Source organism: Aquarana catesbeiana, linkage group LG09 (assembly GCF_042186555.1).
Source record: "Aquarana catesbeiana isolate 2022-GZ linkage group LG09, ASM4218655v1, whole genome shotgun sequence".
Lineage (NCBI taxonomy): Eukaryota > Metazoa > Chordata > Amphibia > Anura > Ranidae > Aquarana > Aquarana catesbeiana.
The window spans coordinates 49,139,190-49,157,941 of NC_133332.1; the positions used below are offsets into that span (position 1 = coordinate 49,139,190).

Sequence of the window (18,752 nt, forward strand, 5' to 3'; positions counted from 1 at the left end):
GAAGCTAGGAAAAAAAAAAAAAAAAAGATCGCTGCTTCCCAGCCGAGGCAGCGCCGGTTTTTCGAATGCAGAGGCCGGGCGTGACATCATAAAAATGTGCCCGGCCTCCGAACGATCATAGAGACCCTGGCGACCATCTGGTCCTCCGGAAATCTCTATGATCACCATCCAGGGCTGGCAGATCCTGTCTCTGACTCGCCGATGGAAGCGGTGAGTCAGTAGAAGCACCGGACCTCCCGCAAGAATGATCAAGCGGTGGAACAGCCGCTATGATCGTTCTTATGGTGTAGGGAATCGCCGCCTGAAAAAGCCAATATCTGAATGATGTCTGTAGCTGCAGGCATCCCTCAGATATAACACCGGAAAGTCAAGGACGTCCCTGGACTGCCCTCCCGGCGTGAAGTGGTTAAGTTGTATTAACCCCTGTCAAGGGGAAGGAAAATTACAGTGGCAGGATGGAGGAGAATTACTACTAAAAGCAGAGGAATTAACACAAGTTATACTGCGGCAGAATGGCACGGGCAGGCGAATTGCCGTCATGTTACGTCGCTCCTTAAGGTGGCCACTAGTGGAGCGCGCACCCACAGCCGGCCCCCGGAGCCAATGCGAGTGCACGCCGGAATCAATGACTGCCGGGCTCCCGCGATCGCTCGTAACACGGCGAGAACCGGGATCTCTGTGTGTAAACACAGAGATCCCGGTTCTCTGAGGAGAGAAGTGACAGATCGTCTGTTCATACAAAATATGAACAGCGATCTGTCATCTCCCCTACTCAGTCCCCTTCCCCCTTCAGTTAGAACACACATTAGGGAACACAATTAACCCCTTGATCGCCCCCTAGTGTTAACCCCTTCCCTGCCAGTGACTTTTATACAGTAATCAATGCATTTTTATAGCACTGATCGCTGTACTAATGCTAATGGTCCCAAAAATGTGTCAAAATTGTCCGATGTGTCCACCATAATGTCACAGTCACAGTAAAAAAAAAAATCGCAGATCACGGGGATATAGTTGTTATGGCAGCAGCTAGCTGCCATAACCCCGGTATCCCCGTTTTCGTGCGGCTGCCGCCTTTCAGATAAAAGTGGTCCCTGCGGCGGATTCGCCGCAAGATCACTTTTATCGTGGCGGGAGAGGGCCCCCCCTCCCGCCACGATCCGGTGCCCTCCGCCGCTTACCGGAGCCGTCGGTAGCGGCGGAGGCGATCGCGTCCTTCTCTGTAGTGTGCCTGGAGATGAGTGAGGCTAAGATGGTCCCAAAAATGTGTCAAAATTGTCCGATGTGTCCACCATAATGTCGCAGTCACAATAAAAAAAAAAAAAAAAAAAAAAAAAAAAAAAAAAAAAAAATCGCAGATCACCGCCATTACTAGTAAAAAAAATAATAATAAAAATGCCAAAAAATGTATTCCCTATTTTGTAGACGCTATAACTTTTGTGCAAACCAATCAATATACACTTATTGCGATTTTTATTACCAAAAATATGTAGAAGAATATATATCGGCCTAAACTAAGAAAAAATTAGCTTTTTTATAAAAAAAAAAAAAAAATGGGGATATTTATTATAGCAAAAAGCACAAAATATTGTGTTTTTTCAAAATTGTCACTCTTTGTTTATAGTGCAAAAAATAAAAACGTCAGATATGATCAAATACCACCAAAAGAAAGTCCTATTTGTGGGAAAAAAAGGACGTCAATTTTGTTTGGGAGCAACATCGCACGACCGCGCAATTGTCAGTTAAAGCGACGCAGTGCAGTATCGCAAAAAGTGCTCTGGTAAGGAAGGGGGTAAAATCTTCCAGGGCTGAAGCGGTTAAAAAAAAAATAATAAATAATAATAACAAACATGTCATACTTAAAGCGGGGTTCCTATTTAACCACTTACCAACCGCCGCACGACGATGTACGTCCAAACTTTGAACGGGGATATAGTTGTTATGGCAGCAGCTAGCTGCCATAACCCCGGTATCCCCGTTTTCGTGCGGCTGCCGCCTTTCAGATAAAAGTGGTCCCTGCGGCGGATTCGCCACAAGATCACTTTTATCGTGGCGGGAGAGGGCCCCCCCTCCCGCAGCGATCCGGTGCCCTCCGCCGCTTACCGGAGCCGTCGGTAGCGGCGGAGGCGATCGCGTCCTTCTCTGTGGTGTGCCTGGAGATGAGTGAGGCTAAGATGGCACCCACTTGTCTCCATGACACTGCTGGGCGGAAGCGACGTCAAAACGTCACATCCGTCCACGCCTCTTAAAAGCACATTTTTTTCAAAGTCATTTTTTTAACTGACTTTTTTTTTTTTATTGCATTTTAGTGTAAATATGAGATGTGAGGTCTTTTTGACCCCAGATCTCATATTTAAGAGGTCCTGTCATGCTTTTTTTCTATTACAAGGGATGTTTACATTCCTTGTAATAGGAATTAAAGTGACACAATTTTTTTTTTTTTTTTAAACAGTGTAAAAATAAAATAACGTAAAATAAATAATTTTTTTAAAAACCACCCGTCCCGACGAGCTCGCGCGCAGAAATGAACACATACGTGAGTAGTGCCCGCATATGAAAACGGTTGTCAAACCACACATGTGAGGTATCAACGCGACTGGTAAAGCGAGAGCAATAATTCTAGCCCTAGACCTCCTCTGTACCGAAAAATATGCAACCTGTAGAATTGTTTTAAACATCGTCTATGGAGATTTGAGGGTAAAAGTTTGACGCCATTCCACGAGCAGGTGCAATTTTGAAGCATGACATGTTGGGTATCAATTTACTTGGCATAACATTATATTTCACAATATAAAAAAAAAATTGGGCTAACTTTACTGTTGTTTTATTTTTTTTATTCAAAAAAAGTGAATTTTTTCAAAAAAAAAGTGCGCTTTTAAGACCGCTGAGCAAATACGGTGCAAAAAAAAGTATTGCAACGACCGCCATTTTATTCTCTAGGGTGTTAGAAGAAAAACCATACATGTTTGGGGGTTCTAAGTAATTTTCTAGCAAAAAACCCTGTTTTAAACATGTAAATACCTAAAATCCAAAACGAGGCTAGTCCTTAAGTGGTAAAAAAAAAAAAAAAAAAAATTAAAAAAGTCAGCAGCTACAAATACTGCATCTGCTGACTTTTAATCGGACACTTACCTGTCCCAGGGTCCAGCGATGTGGGGGATTGAAGCCCCGCTCGTCCCCCCCTCCACTCGGTGGCACCGGCATTTCAACCCTGGGCGCCCAGCTGTGGCTTCACAGCTGGGCACCCACTGCGCATGCGCGAGCCGCGAGCTGTCACTGACCCCGCAATCATCTGGGACCGGTCACGTCCCAGATGATTGACGGGAGGGTGGAGAGGCGATCTCCCTTCCTGCGCCAAGGAAAGTGACGTCAGGAGCCCAAGCACCGACGGAGGCAGACTACGAGGGACCCCCTGGCAACAGGCATTTAGAGGCGAGTAAAAAAAAAAAATTTCTCCAAATTTTTTTTAAGAACATTACTATTTTTTTTTGGGGGGTGGAACTCCACTTTAACACTCCACTGTGCAGTTAGTTTTGCACAGAGTGGCCCTGATCCTCGACTTCTGGGGTCCCCCGGCAGCACTGGTGGCTCTTCCTCGCATCAAGTGTCCACGTTGGAGAAGGCTCTCCTAAGGTAGACACCCGTGCAGTCGCGATCCCGAGTCCTGCTATCAATCTATCCAATCAAGAGCCGAGAAAACGGGCAGAGAGGTAGAGTGTGTCTCAGCCGAGGGAACGAACGGGCTCAGGTGAATAAACCGGGGGGGGGCTGAACAGTGAGAGTTTTTTTTCACCTTAATGCATAAGATGCATTAAAGTGGATGTAAACCCGAAAAAAAAAAAAAAATCTCATACTGTAGAGTATAAGATTTCCTATCATTTGAGCCCAGTCTTGCCACACAGAGTTAATCCATCTGTGAGCAATCCTCTTTTATTGTTCGGTGAGAGAAATCTTGACAAACTGAGAAAAACTTTGTCAAATACTTGCTGTGAGTGACAGCCTAAGACACAGGCATGATTTTTTAATTCCCTCCCCCCACTCCTTTCTTCAGCAGCTCTGCAAGGATTGGCTGTTCCACACCTCACCATGATTTGACATGCTGAAGTCATGTGGTTACTTTCCTGTCTTTTCACTGGATGTTAGAGATCATAGCAGAAGTTCAGTGTCAGAAATACACAGGGGAGTGCAGAGGTGGGCGGGGAGTGCAGAGGTGGGCGGGGAGTCTACTGACATCACAACTCCACCCACCGAGCTCCAGACAACAGACCCACCCATAGAATCTGCAATTTTTCGGCTCTCATAACAGACAGAGGGGAGACATTTGACAGGTAAAGATACATGCAGGAGACATGTATATCCTTATAGATAACCCCTATGGCAGTAGTTTAGAAAGGATGACATTGGGTTTACATCCACTTTAAGGTGAAAAACCACGAGGGTTTACAACCCCTTTAAGCTGCATGCAGGAAGCCTGTACAAAGCAATGACAGGCTGACAGGAGCCACAGCTGTTATGGATGCATACACCCAGCAGTTACCTTTGGTAAGGGACGGATGAGTGACCCTGGGCACAGAAACACAGCACCCAGGGTCAGAACTCTCTCCTGAACTACTAAAGATGCACTAAAATTTTGGCCGCCAAAACAGTTCGACCGAAAATGTTGTCATTGGCAGAATGTCAATAAGAGAAAAAGGTGCCAATAGTGGCACAGAAAACGCACCGCATATTTACTGCAAATTTGCTGCGTTTTTGGGCCGATTTTACCATGATTTACCCTGGGTACACATTCTTGCGATGCAGGAACCAGCGCGATTCCAGTGCCGGTTCCCGCATCGCATCTACCCCGCAGGCAGTTCACACTGCCATCTGCGAACCGCTGCGGGTGTCAATACAAAGTTAATGACACCCCCAAATCGGTTCACAGATCGCAGTGCGAACTGTGAATTCGGACAGGCGTATGAACACCCATGCGATCCGATTCCAGTGCAGGAAAAAAAAAAAGTCCCTGCACCTTTGTGTGAATCCAATGTGAGTTCAGCCATACAAACAAGCACCGATCTCCCTGTATAGCTTTCAATAAAGCAGCTGCAAACCACGGGAGAGAGGAGAAGCGGCTGTCAGCTGCTTTAATAAAAGCTATACAGGGAGATCGGTGCTTGTAACGAACTACCCTCACCGCCGCACTGATCATCTGTGAGGCTGCCCAGGTATCGGATTAGGCATCAGAGCATTTGCACGAGTATGCATGCCAGTATTGGTGCAACCCTAGCAGGAACCTTTTCTAAGTCGTATAGATTTGAACAAGTTCCACTGAAATCAATGGGCTGCGACTTGTCATGCGACTTTATGGGGTTGATTTACTACAACTGGAGAGTGAAAATCTGGTGGAGATGTGCAGCTTCTAACTTCAGCTTGTTCAGTTAAGCTTTGACAAAAAAACCTGGAAGCCGATTGGTTTCTAGGCAGAGCTACAACTGATTTTGCACTCTCTAGTAAATCAACCCCAGTGTGTCTAAAATCACATGACAAGTCGCACTAGTGTGAATGGAGCCTTAAAGCGGGGGTCCACCTATCGTTTTTTTTTTTTTTTTTTGAGTTCATTCACAAACTTTTCTTCTCAGCATTACATACTCACATATTGTGTGTAATATGTCCGCCTGTGTGAGATTTTGTCGGAAAGAATAACTTATATTATTCACTGCAGGCAGTTTCCATCTTCATTGTGGGCATTTGAAGCCCACAAGCATTTATTTCCTGGATGTAGTGAATGCTGTGCTCCCAGCATTCACCGCTCGTTCCCGCACATGCTCAGTGGCATCCTGGGAAGCCTGAGACTAGCTCCCAGGAGTCTGGGAGAGGCTAGAAACACGCCTACTCCCACGGGAGGAGAACCAGGAAGTGCAAAGAAGAATAGAAAAATAAAAGGTAATTACGGCGATTTAAATTTTTTTAAACGGCATGTCAGCATCTAGGCAAGGAAGAGAATACATACAGATATTGTTCAAAATTTGGGTGGAACCCCGCTTTAAGGTATATCATTATCAAGGACAATCTTAGGTATCTACCCGTCGCAATCATTTAAAATGTAGAAAAAAAAAAAACAAAAAAACAGTTGAATGCCTGAATAGCTATAGTTCTACCTGCATAGGGCAGACCAGAGCAATTATTACCTTACCGAAAAGTAAATCCGTTTTTATAGATTGGGCATTGTAATGAACGGACAAAGTGTGGGGAGAGGGAATCATACGGGAGGGACATGGAGGTCCCTCTGCAGGAACAGCCTGACTGGTCACATTAAGACCAGAACACTTAACCTTGGTTCACACTAATGTGGTGTAAGAAACGCGTTGCATTCCAATCGCACTGCCCTTGCGATCTGATGCGGGGTGTCAATACAAAGTTAACGACACCCCAAATGCAGTGCCTTTACCTGCACCGGATCGCATGGTACAAAAGGATCATGCGATCTGGTTGCAGTGTGGCTCCAAAAAAAAAAAAAAAAAAAAAAAAAAAAAAAAAGGAAGAAGAAGGTGCATGCTTGTCTTTGGTGTGATGCGATTTGAGCCTAGCAAAAATGAATGGGCACAAATCGCACCACACTGAATTGCATGTGAATTCCACAGGGATGTGGTGCCATTCACATATGATTAATAGTGGGAACTGAGGCTTACGCATAGCTAATAGATGCATTATCCCTGAGGTGGTCCCTAGCAGATCAAGTCTTGTAAATAACCATCTGTACATGTGAAATATCTCCTCTCCCTGAACTGTTCTTCAGTGTTATAGAGGATGGCCAGTAGCTCTTCTATGCGGTGAAGGTCATTGACTCTGGGATAACACAGGGACCTTGTCAGCGGTTGTGTCTTCCTCCATAGGGATGGAATGCAGGTCTTCCTTTGGGGTGCCATTACCAATGGATGACACCCAAACAGGTGTTGCACATTTTAAGTGTGTTCCACAACTGTGGACAGAAATCACACGATTCCGCTGTGCTGAGATGTGAATGGGGCCTAACAAAGCCAATAGCATGCTTTAGAACCAATCCACACCATTCCTCCGAGACATCACAGAGCAGCCAGAGCCATTCACCACTCTGCGTTGTTGCTGCGCTAGGGGGGGCAGAGTTATGCATGATTAATCACATCTCACTGCGCTTTTTTTTTTTTTTTTTTTTTTTTTTTAATACTAACTTTGAGGTGTACAAAAAATACACTTCATTCACTGCAACGTCCAGTGACACAACGAATCACGCCACCCGACATTGCAGTGCCATTCAGGTTGGTGAGCGCTGCTGTTGCGATAAAATGCAGCATGTCTGTATTTTAGCACAGCGCTAGGCTGCGCTGCAGTGTGAATGTAGCAATTGTTTCCTGTGTGTCCCTACGCCTACGGTGACGTGCATTTTACAATGCGACCAAACGTCTGTCACCGCATACAGTGTGAACTAGCCCTAAGGGTCCCTTCTAAATCAGAACAACGCGGGAGTGTAGCTTTTATTTCTTGCATGTTTTTGTAGCACCACCATTCATTTGATTGGGTTGCCCTCTGCTCCAAAGACACCCCCTGTACCTGTTTTTTGGAGCAGACTTTGGCACACTTTTGAACGGCACATTTTGGTGTGACAAAAAAAAACTTTCTTTTAATTTCATTTGGGGTGCCACTAACAATGAACAGAACCCACATGTTTTCATGCATGTTTCAGAATCGCAGGCAGAATCACACAATTCTGCCATGCTGAGACGTGAATGGGGCCTTAAAGTGGAACTACACTGTATCTGAGCGCCACAAACCAAAAAACGCCATGTGGTTGTAAACCATCACCTTGTAAAACAACCCACTCAAGTTTGAAATAGAAATGAAGGCAAAACATTTTGTGTAGAGTTTAAAAAATAAATAAAAAATGATGAATACTCCCCCCCCCCCCCCCCCCCTTTCTTCTAAGTGATCACCTTCCCTCTAGTCTCAGCTGCATAAAAGCTGGGGAAAGGAGAAGCAACAGCACACTGAGCTTCACAGTGATTGGCTGTGCAGCAGGGGCATGTCAGCACAAGTCTGATCATTGGAGGAGAGCAGCCTAAGTTCCCAGCATAGCTAGAGAACTGACAGTGCTGTGCTCTCTTGCTTAGTGTGGTCAGTTTTTAATAAGAAAGCAGGAGGGACTGGCAGGAACACCAGGGATTTCATACAAAGTAAGAAATACAAAGAGAAAACAGAATACTTCCATACAAATACATGGTACAGCAGGCACATATCAGGAATATGAAGAGTTGGGGTAACAAACACTAATTCATTTTTAATATTCACAGCAAAATCCCCTATCCATATCTCCATGCTTTATTTTACTTTATTTTTCTAGAAAACACTCTGAAAGACATCCCCCTAGCATTTCTAGCATCTTAAGGGAAGATGGTTTACTTCCTAGAATCCATCTGCCCTTCGCTCAGGCATGCAGAAAGGAGGGTGTGTCTATAGCAGAGTTCCACTCGTTTTTAATTTTATTAAAAGTCGGCAGCTGCAAAAAGCATAGCTGCTGACTTTTAATAAACCAAACACTTACCGCTGATCGTTCGGTACACATGCAGAACGGCGGTCTGTCTATGTAAACAAGGCAGATTGTCATTCTGTCAGTACAGAAGACATGGATCCTGTGTGCTCCTGCAAAAGCAGAAACACCAATCCATGCCTCCCCCACAAACACCAGCTAGGTTTACCCTTTGGGGTGATGTTAACCCCTTCCCAGCCAGTGTCACTGGTCCCCAAAGTCTCAATGTCTGATTTGCAATAGAACAGTCCCAAAAAAAATAAATTTTGCTGATTGCTGCCATTACTAGTAAAAAAAAATTAAAGTGGAGTTCCACCCACTTTTACAACTCTTCAGCATCCCTCACTAAACTGTGCACTGTAAACAAATTGGATATTTTTTAATTTTTTTTCTCAGCACCTACTGTATATCTGCTGTATTCATTTTTCACTTCCTCCTCCCTGGCCGTGGCCCATCGCATCATTTTCTGTTTGCAATGCCTTCTGGGAAGGGGCGGCAACCTCCTCTGAAACTGCCGTTGCTATGGAAACCTGACCTGAAGCCTATTACACTGCTTGTGCTGCACTGAGCATGTGCGAGATCTGCAAGGATGAGATCCAGGAAGAAATACAGTCTGGCTTCAGATGCCCACACTTAAGATGGCCACGGCCTGCTGTAAGTTTATAAAATAACAAACTACTGCTATAAACTAACAAAACAGACCTTAGTTTACAGACTAACTTTACTAGAATACATTAAGCTTGTGTATTATAGGGGTATTTTTATTTAAAAAGTATCATTTCGGCCGGAATACCACTTTAAATACATAACAATTCCATAAATCTATCCCATAATTTGTAGACGCTATAACTTTTGTGCAACCCAATCAATATATGCTTAGAGATTTTTTTTTTACCAAAAAATATGTAGCAGAGTACATATTGGCCTAAATTGATGAAGAAATTTGACTAATGACACCACAAAGCAACTTATTCACTCCTTGATTATTTCTCACCTTGGCTACTGCAACTCTCTCCTTAATGGCCTACCCTTACACAGAATATCCCCCCTCAGTCTATTATGAATGCTGCTGCTAGACTAATACACCTCACTAATCGATCCGTGACTGCTGCTCCTCTCTGCCAATCCCTTCACTGACTTCCCCTAGCCCACCGTGTAAAATTCAAAATGCTAGCCATAACATACAAGGCCATCTATAACATCGCCCCCATCTACATCACCAACCTCATCTGCAGATATCGCCCAAATCGCCCCCTCCGCTCCTCCCAGGACCTCCTGCTCTCTAGCTCCCTTGTTACCTCTTCCCATGCTCGCCTTCAGGACTTCTCCAGAGCCTCTCCCATCCTCTGGAACTCCCTTCCCCAGTATATCTGATCAGCCCCTACCCTGTCCACCTTCAGGAGATCCCTGAAAACTCACTTATTCAGGGAAGCCTATCCCACACCCACCTAACAACCCATTCAAATCATTCTCCGCATCTATTACCTTTTGTACCACCACCCCCTCCCTTTAGAATGTAAGCTCTATGAGCCGGGCCCTCCTGTACCTTCTGTATTGTAATTGTGTTGTCTCCACTATACATTGTAAAGCAATGCGCAAACTGTTGGCGCTATATAAATCATTAATAATAATAATATTTTTTTATATTTTTTATTGGATATGTTTTATAGCAGAAAGTAAAAAAATATTTCCCCCCCCCCCCCCAAAAGTTACGCTTACGGTTTTTTGTGTATAGTGCAAAACATAAAAACCACAGAGGTGATCAAATACCACCAAAAGGAAGCTCTATTTGTGGGGGAAAAAAAGGACATACATTTTATTAGTGTACAGCGTCACCTGACCGTGCGATTGTCAGTTAAAGTAACGCAGCTCCGTATCGCAAAAAATGGCCTGGTCACGAAGGGGGGGGGGTAAACTTTCCAGAGATCAAGTCACTTTTTTTCTTTCACGAACATTAGTGCATTTATTTTCTCCATGCATTCTGACATCAGTGGATGAAGGGGGGGCATCGTGCACAGCTCTCTCTCTCTCTCTCACTCTCCTGAGAGTTTGCCAGGAAGGAAAGGGGGGATGAGTCATAAGAGGGCCAATGAGAGCTGCAGAGCTGGAGGTGACTGTGTGTAAATCCAGGAAGTGGACAGGCAGCAGCTTCAGCTGCCCACAGTTAAAATGGATGCTAGATTCAGTGGAGGGAGATTTCTGCAGCATATTTGGCAAGTACAGAATCACAGTATATATAAAATAATATGCAAAGTGGTTGGAGGGAAGCTTCAGAATGGCAAAGATGTCTTTATTACAAATTCTGTGAGCAGACTGCAGTTCCTCTTTAGAGTGCATATCCTTAGGCTGCCCCCCAATATCAGGCAAGCCAAAGCCAGCACACCCCAAGCTGGCCGCCTTCCTCTGGGAATGCCAGGAAGCGCAGCGCCTCCATCTTGGATCTCTATCATCCCTCCCCTCCCCCCACAGACACAACTATATGGGGCTCCAAGCAGTACAGAGCCCCCTCTCCGTACACAGAGGGAGAAAAGCGTTCTACAGGTGAGGATGGCGCCGATATCCATCGGATTCCACATCCCTTACCTGTTCTCTAGTCCTTCTTCTCTGAAGAGGGAGACAGGAAAACGGCGCCAAACTCCTACAATCTACTTCCGGCGGGGAATGGTTGGTTGGCTAGACCGAATAAGGACCCCAGAACGTGCGTGTCAACCGAGACTGTCCAACGTAGTGCCTGCAACAAAAATGGCTGCGGAGCCTCGTTTATGTGGTCAAAAGGGTACTAACTTTGGCTACAAGCCGTATTCAACATTTGGGTTTGGTATGTTCTATTGAAAACATTAATCGCCTTTCAAGTATGTGGAGGTAATCTCATATTTATTGCATTTGATGTATGATACTATTCCATTGTATTTTGGATCAGGCAGTACACTGGACAGCTAACTTCTGTCACAAATCCTTGTCAGGAGGGAATGCTCGTAGGAATGGGGTCTTTGCAGGGTGATTATACACACAGGCGTTTGCACCTACCTTTATATCGCCCTGCAGGTGCCTTCTCTGAGATCCTGCATATATATTACCTTAAAATAACCTCCTCTGAGCTCTTGCCTGTATATTACCATACAATAGGCTCCTCTGAGATCCTGTCTTTATATCACCCTGCAAGGACCTCCCTTGAGAGCCTGCCTAATGCCTACACATCATCATGTGGTTTGTCAGAATCGGCGACCCGTCAGATTTTGTAACGGAGGTGACGTTCTGTCGCCGCCATCTTGCTACACCCCCGCACTCATCCACAGTAAGGATACAGTGAGAAGGCGGCAAGCGGACATCTGGTTACACCGACCGGAGTCATGAATTTCACACTTTTCTTTTATTTAAACAGTAAACCGAGCTTATAACACCTGCAAGGACCTCCTCGGAGATCCTGTGTTCTGTCAGATTAGCTAATCTGATAGAACGCAGGCTCTCAGCGGAGGTCCTTGCAGGGCGATATAAAAGCATGCTCTCAAAGGAGGTCCTTGCAGGGCGATATAAAGGCAAACGCTCAGGGGAGGGAGGTCCTTGCAGGGTGATATGAATGAAGACCGTCAGAGGAGGGAGGTCCTTGCAGGGGGATATAAAGGCAGATGTTGCTGTGCACTTCCTTTCCGGGCTGTGGAGCACAAAGATGGACGTGGGAAGAGTTTGGTGGGTTCGCACTGCAGGGCAATCCATACAAATATCCGCACCATCCGGTCCTGGCCCGCCTCACCAGTATCCTGTGTAGATGGAGGTGTATGTTGGGAGTGTTTTCTATGGGATATTTCCAGCAGGTGAGTCCTGGGTGTGGTGTGCAGTTTGTATTCATGTGGTTGGGCCCCAGGTGGCTTCTCCCTCCATGATCTGCTTATCACGTGGCTCCCTAAGAGCTGTGCCTGTCCTCTATTGGTTTCCTGGCCTCTATACTTTTATTTGGGACAACAAAGGAAGTAAACAATGATCTAGATTCCTCTTTCCTCAATGGCTGCCCTGCTCCTTGTCTAGGAGTACATGACATTACCTGATCTAGATCCTGTCCTTGTGCACCTGGACTGGATGTACAGCACACAAATGACCCCTTCAGTTATTAGGGAATTGAAGGAAATGGTGTCTGTACTGTGTCAATGTAGTCCAGCTTTTCTCTGAAAAATGCAGAAACTGTTTAGCATCCTTGCTCCAGAGTTTGCACACCGTTCACCGCTATGTCAGGGCTTGACAAGTTTGCTTTGAGTCTTGGAGACCGCTAAAACAGAAAAAAGTTAGAAAAAAGAAACAAATCTTAGGGGGTGAAACATGTAACATCTTCCCCAAGGTGAACTTATCCTTCAACCCTTTCACTGCCAGAGCTGTTTTTGTTCACGTTTAAAGTAGGGATCGACTGATATTGTTACAATACCAATATTGCAGCAACCTCTCAGGCCGATATTCTCTGCCAATATTCTGTACATTAAAAAAAACTTTATTTATTGTCACAAGGAATGTAAACATACTTTGTGACAGGTACTCTTTATGGAGGGATCGGGGTTTATAAGACACCAAACCCCTCATCTGCATTTGACAGTATCCAAAACGTCAATCTGTGTTTTTGGAATTACTTTAGTTTTATTTTTTTTTTTTTAAACTGGTGCCTTTTAAGATGCCAGTAATCCGGGAAGTGATGTCATGACGTTGATTCTGGGTTACTAGATCCGAGACCTGATGTTAGGGTCTTCGGCCAGTCAGCGGACGTGCTGGCTGGTTGTTCGGGTCTCCGGAGGGGGGGGGGGGGGGGACAAAATCTCTTCCTGCTGTTTTTTAATAACAGCCGAGCAACTGCTGAGCCACATCGGTTGTTGTTACAATAAAGCCGATTGTTTGCTCTAAAGAACAGTACCGGGGTGATGCCTGCAGCTGCACGCATTACCCCGGTATAACCCCTTTAAGCAATATCAGTTTAGTTTGTGCCCAATATTTCTGAAAATGCTGATATCAGCCTTACCAATAATCGGTTGAGCCCTAGTTTAAAGCAGAGTTCCACCCACAAATGGAACTTCTGCCTTAAGTACTTGTAACCACCCTGACGTGCCACATTTGGCATGTCATTTTTTGGGGGGAAGCAGGTACTTAGTTTTCACAGGTACCCAGCTCCCACTTCCTTTCCTGGTGCTGAGCGCAAGTTCACCTCTCCCACCTCCATCCCTGCAGTCTTCTGGGACACGTCACAGGTCCCAGAAGATTGCCCAGCCATTCACAACGCACAGTGTGAAGCCACAGCCAGGTGCCCACTCTTGCAATGCCGGCGCCATAGAGTGGAGCGAGACTTCAGGTGGCCGCATCGCTGGGCCGTGGGACAAGTGAGTGTGTTTAGTCAGCAGCTACACTTATTTTTTATTTTATTTTTTTTTTTTTACTTTTAAATGGATGGAACTCCACTTTAAAAAAATTTTAGGCCTGCATTCACACGTGACGTGGGAACCAGCGCGAACTGCTGCAAGTGTCACAACGTTAATGACACCCCCAGAACGGTTCACAGATCGCGGTGCAAACTGAATTTGGACAGGAATCGGATCGCAAGGGTGTAAATGCCCCACCGCATGTGTTTACATTTGTACGTGCCTATGTGTAGGGGGATTTTATTTGCTTGGGTGTAACTTTTTTTTTTTTTTACTTTAGCTTTTTGTCCTCTGAAAAAAAGTCCCCGAAGTGGTGTGTTTTTTTTTTGTCAGGTTCTCGTTAATGAGACATGCATGTCTCCCCTTGTGCTCCACTGAATTCAATGCACATTGTACTGCATTACATTCTTTCCAGGCTTTAATGGCCGGTGCAAACTGTCAGTGGGGACCCGGAAGTGATGCCATGTGTCCTCCCATCCCTCTACCCTGTTGGCACCTGCTAGGCCAGTGCCAGGCCCGCATATGGGCAAGTGGAGCCCAGGATACATAGTGGCGGGCAGCAGTCAGGCGGCAGCCCAGACGCCAGGAACTTCTTGCCATGGCGACCTGGCGCATGGGATTTGTCGATCCCTGCCCTATGTTTATAGTTAAAGTGCTGCATTGCAGGTCTGTTTTGGGTGTGCTGAGATTTAATATCATGTCTTTGTTCTCCTGCAGGTCAGGATCCAGAAATGATGGCCTTGAAATAATTGGGGGTAAGTGTAAGCTTTGTGAAACCTGTTATCTATCATTCCATTGTGTGGTCTCTACATGATGACGTATTTATGAACTGATTTACTTTGATGCCATTTCCGCAGCGTTCTGACAAGCCACCCGTATGTGGGATGCTCATGTACTCTACATTAATTTGTGGCTAACCTATCATTTTTGTAATAGGTTTCTCTGACTGGTACCTGCTGTCAAGTCTGCTGGTCTCCAGAGCTGCCCATGGTAAGCACAAGTTAGCACTGTTCATATTCAGTCTAACATCTTTTTAGATGTTGCCAGACTAAAATCTGCCTTGTAATGCAATTTTTTTTTCCCCATTCTGTATGCTTGTGTAAGCTTCAGAAGCACTATTCTTCAAATTCATATTTAAAGTTGAGCAGACTGTCCCTTTTGCTTTTGAGGAGCAAAAGCAGTCTGATAACACCCACAAATCTACCCCTGCCTGTACTCCAGCCTTATGGAAGATGCCGCTTTGCTGGAAACTGCCACAAAGCTGCGGGAAGCAAACTGGCTTTTATACAAATTTGATAAGATATGCTTAAGATGTGACTTAAGCCTCAGTTGAATTCTTGCAGCATCGTTCTACCCAAATTGTTTTGGTTGGAGTTGCAGTTTAGAGTTCTCCGAACTCTGCAGTGAGTGTTATTGATTTCGCTGTCTTCCCTCTGTGGTTTACAAAGCAGTTCTGATTCTGACCCCCAAAAGTCTGTTCTACTAAATAGTCTGAGTGTAGGTGATGACAAAAATCTCCTGAAACTTTGTGAAGTTCCATTATATACGCTCTGATACACTCAGATTACACAATTCATTATGGTAATTCATGACAATTGCAGCTACTTTATCCCAGGTGTACAACAGACTGCTGAGGTCCTCTGTAGTTCATTTGGCTGCTCTTGCAGTTGTAATGAGAACAATTCTAAAATTGAAGCATGTGATGAATATTTACACAAGTCTTCGTCTCTGCACTTCCTTTGCAGCTGTTAAATAACCATTGCTGCAAGGTTAAGGGGGAGCTTAATTGTGACCCCCTCCTCCCACACAATGATTATGTTCTCTACATTAATTTGTGTCTAACCCGTTCTGTTCTTGTAATAGGTTTCCTTGACTCATACATGCTGTCAAGTCTGCCGGTCCCCAGAGTTGGCCAAGGTAAGAACAAGTTATCACTGTTTATATATTGAGTCCAACATCTGATTTTTGATGTTGACAGACTGAGATAATCTGCTTTTTTATATTCTTCAGTATGCTTGTGTAAGCTTCAGAAGCACTTTTCTTGGTGGGGTAATCTGGTGCACTATCGGTTAAAAACTGTCCAAAGTGTTAATGGGGCTAAAGGCACATACAGTCTCTGTATCTGATCTTATAGGAGTGCTTGGCTCGGTGGCTGCTGAGGAGCTAGAGAATCCTCTTGTAAAGCATTAGGAGAGCAAGCAGCGCCTTCTGAGTGTAGCATGTCATTTTTTTTATTTTTATTTTTATTTGGACAAATTGTCAAGTTCAAAAAATAAAAAGCACTAATCGGGCCTGATGAAAGAGCACACATGCTTTGACCGCATGCCACACCCACCGTCTTCAGCATCCTGTGCTGATCTCCTTTCCACCTCCCCCAGGGTTCCTGGACCATCCAGGGAATGCTGGAAGCCACCAGCACTGCCAAAGGGTTCTTTACTACTGTGGGGAGATGGTGTGCATAGACCTGCCAACTGCAGCAGTCTTCTGATGAGTGCTTTTGATCCTGTAAGTTGCCAATTTGTACTTCAAACATGCTTGGGATAAACATTATCTATAGTCAGACAGCAAGGTTACTAAAGAGGAGAGAAAAAAATGGGTAGACTTGGACTACTCCAATCTTTTACTGCTGTCACTTTTCAATGTTTGGTCTTCCCTTGAGGTTTACAAAGCAGTTCTGATTTTTCCTGATCTCCAAAATTCTGTTCTCTAAATAGTCTGAGTGTATGTGATGACACCTTGACTAGAGTCTCTGAAAACTCTGATGTTCAAGTAAACGCTCTGATACACTCAGATTACACATTTCATTGTTCTGGTAAACCATGGCAAGACAGGTGTTAACAATGGATGGCAGCTGAACACATTTTGTACGTTTTGAGGATGTTCCAGAATTGCATAATTCTGCTACGCTGAGATGTAAACGGGGCCTAACAAAGCTAATGGCATGTTTAAGAAGACTCATTAGGTTCTCATCTGAGACAGTTTTTGGTGGAACTGCACTGAGCTCCACAAATGCTATTGAATTCATTTTTATTTAATATTCAAAGCTTAACAACCCCATCTATCAGGTCTCCATGCTTTAGTTTGCTTAAACACCCCCCCTAGCATTTCTGGTATCTTGCTACATGAACCAACCATCTGCCCTTACGCATTTACTTTCTGGCATCCATCTGCCCTTAGCTCAGGCAGGCGGGTGTCTTTAGTTGAGAAAACCCCTCCTCCCTTCCAAAAGACTCCTGGTATGTATGGCATTATGGCCTAGGTCAGTAACCTTTAAGAAATTTGAGTTAAAAAGAAAATTTAAAAACCAAGTTAATGTTTCCAGTCCCTTTACCAGTGCTAGCTGCAGGGGGGGCATAGAACAGGCAGCTGAGCCACATTTATACAAATGGTGTATGTAGCTCGGCATAGATTCATTAGACTAGAAAGTGGCCTGTAAGTGTCTTATGGCATTAAACAGAACGGATCTCTAATATGAGCTGCCTGCTTTAAATTTCAGATTTCTCTTATTTACCACTGATGGGGGAGCCTACGATGGCTGGCTTTATTCCATTTATGTGAAACCTTTATCCCAAGAGAGGGACTCCCTGAGTACACTGAGAGAGGGGTGGTGATGTCATTGCACTTGTATTTGCTTCCACCAGCATATTAGATCTGTATGAACCTACCTGGTGGGGAGGAGGGGGTCTGTAGGAGCCTAGGCATGGCCCCCGCAACACACTTCAAAAGGGGGGGGGGGGGGGGGTAAACAACACACTGACTGCAGACTTGAAAGCAATACATTTTTATTAAATTTGTTATTTTTGGACAGGTTCTCTGAGATGTGAAAGGACTAAAGACCCTGCATGTCTCCCCTGTGCTCCACTGAATGTGATGCATATTGCACTGCATTACCTTCTTTCTCTGCCATGTTGGCTGGGACAACTAAACAGTGACCCAGAAGTGACATCCTACATGTCTCTTCCGGGTCAGGAACAAGATAGGGCAGAGAGCAGATGTGCCTGCTCCGCTCTACCCTGTGGCGCCCGTTATGCTGATATATATACAATGGGGAGGGCTTTACCTGCATATGTGGAAGCAATCTGGCTGTAGCGGAGCTGCCCAAATACTTCTACCTGACAAGTGAGCCCTGCTGCTTGCCTGCAGTAGGGCTAAATTGGGAGGGGCGGCGGCGATCTGCTCGGCGCCCAGAACTGCTTGTGTCGTGCAATGCAACAGTGAATGGGTTGTTGTCAAAGCCCAGGTGCCAGGATGCATTTTCTGGATTTGTCAAGCCCTGTTATACAGCTGTGCATTGAAGAATGCAGAAACAGTTTGGCATCTTGTTCCAGAGTTTGCATAGACAGTCTACCCCTCTTGTTTATAGTTTCCTAAAGTGCTGCATTGCAGATCTGTTTTGGCATGTGCCGAGATCTTATGTCGTGTTTTTGTTCACTCACAGGTCAGGATCCAGAAATGATGGCCTTGAAATAAATGGGGGTAAGTGTAAGCTTTGTGAAACCTATTTTCTATCATTACATTGTGTGGTCTCTACATGATGACGTATTTATGAACTGATATACTTTGATGTCATTTCCGCAGCGTTCTGACAAGCCACCCCTATATGGGATGCTCATGTACTCTACATTAATTTGTGGCTAACCTATCGTTTTTGTAATAGGTTTCTCTGACTGGTACCTGCTGTCAAGTCTGCTGGTCTCCAGAGCTGCCCATGGTGAGCACAAGTTAGCACTGTTCAAATTTAGTCTTTTTAGATGTTGCCAGACTGAGATCTGCCTTGTAATGCAATTTCCCCCCCCCCCATTCTTTATGCTTGTGTAAGTTCA

General features: G+C 44.9%; 1 protein-coding gene across 1 annotated transcript in view; it reads right to left on the reverse strand.

The window, feature by feature from the left end:
* Nucleotides 1-11,278, reverse strand: part of DDX39B (DExD-box helicase 39B) — a 41,537-nt gene extending 30,259 nt beyond the window's left edge. The window contains exon 1 of the mRNA XM_073598457.1: nucleotides 11,123-11,278. The gene's annotated coding sequence lies outside the window, so the exon portion shown is untranslated. The remainder of the gene's footprint in view (nucleotides 1-11,122) is intronic.
* Nucleotides 11,279-18,752: the final 7,474 nt, after the last annotated feature.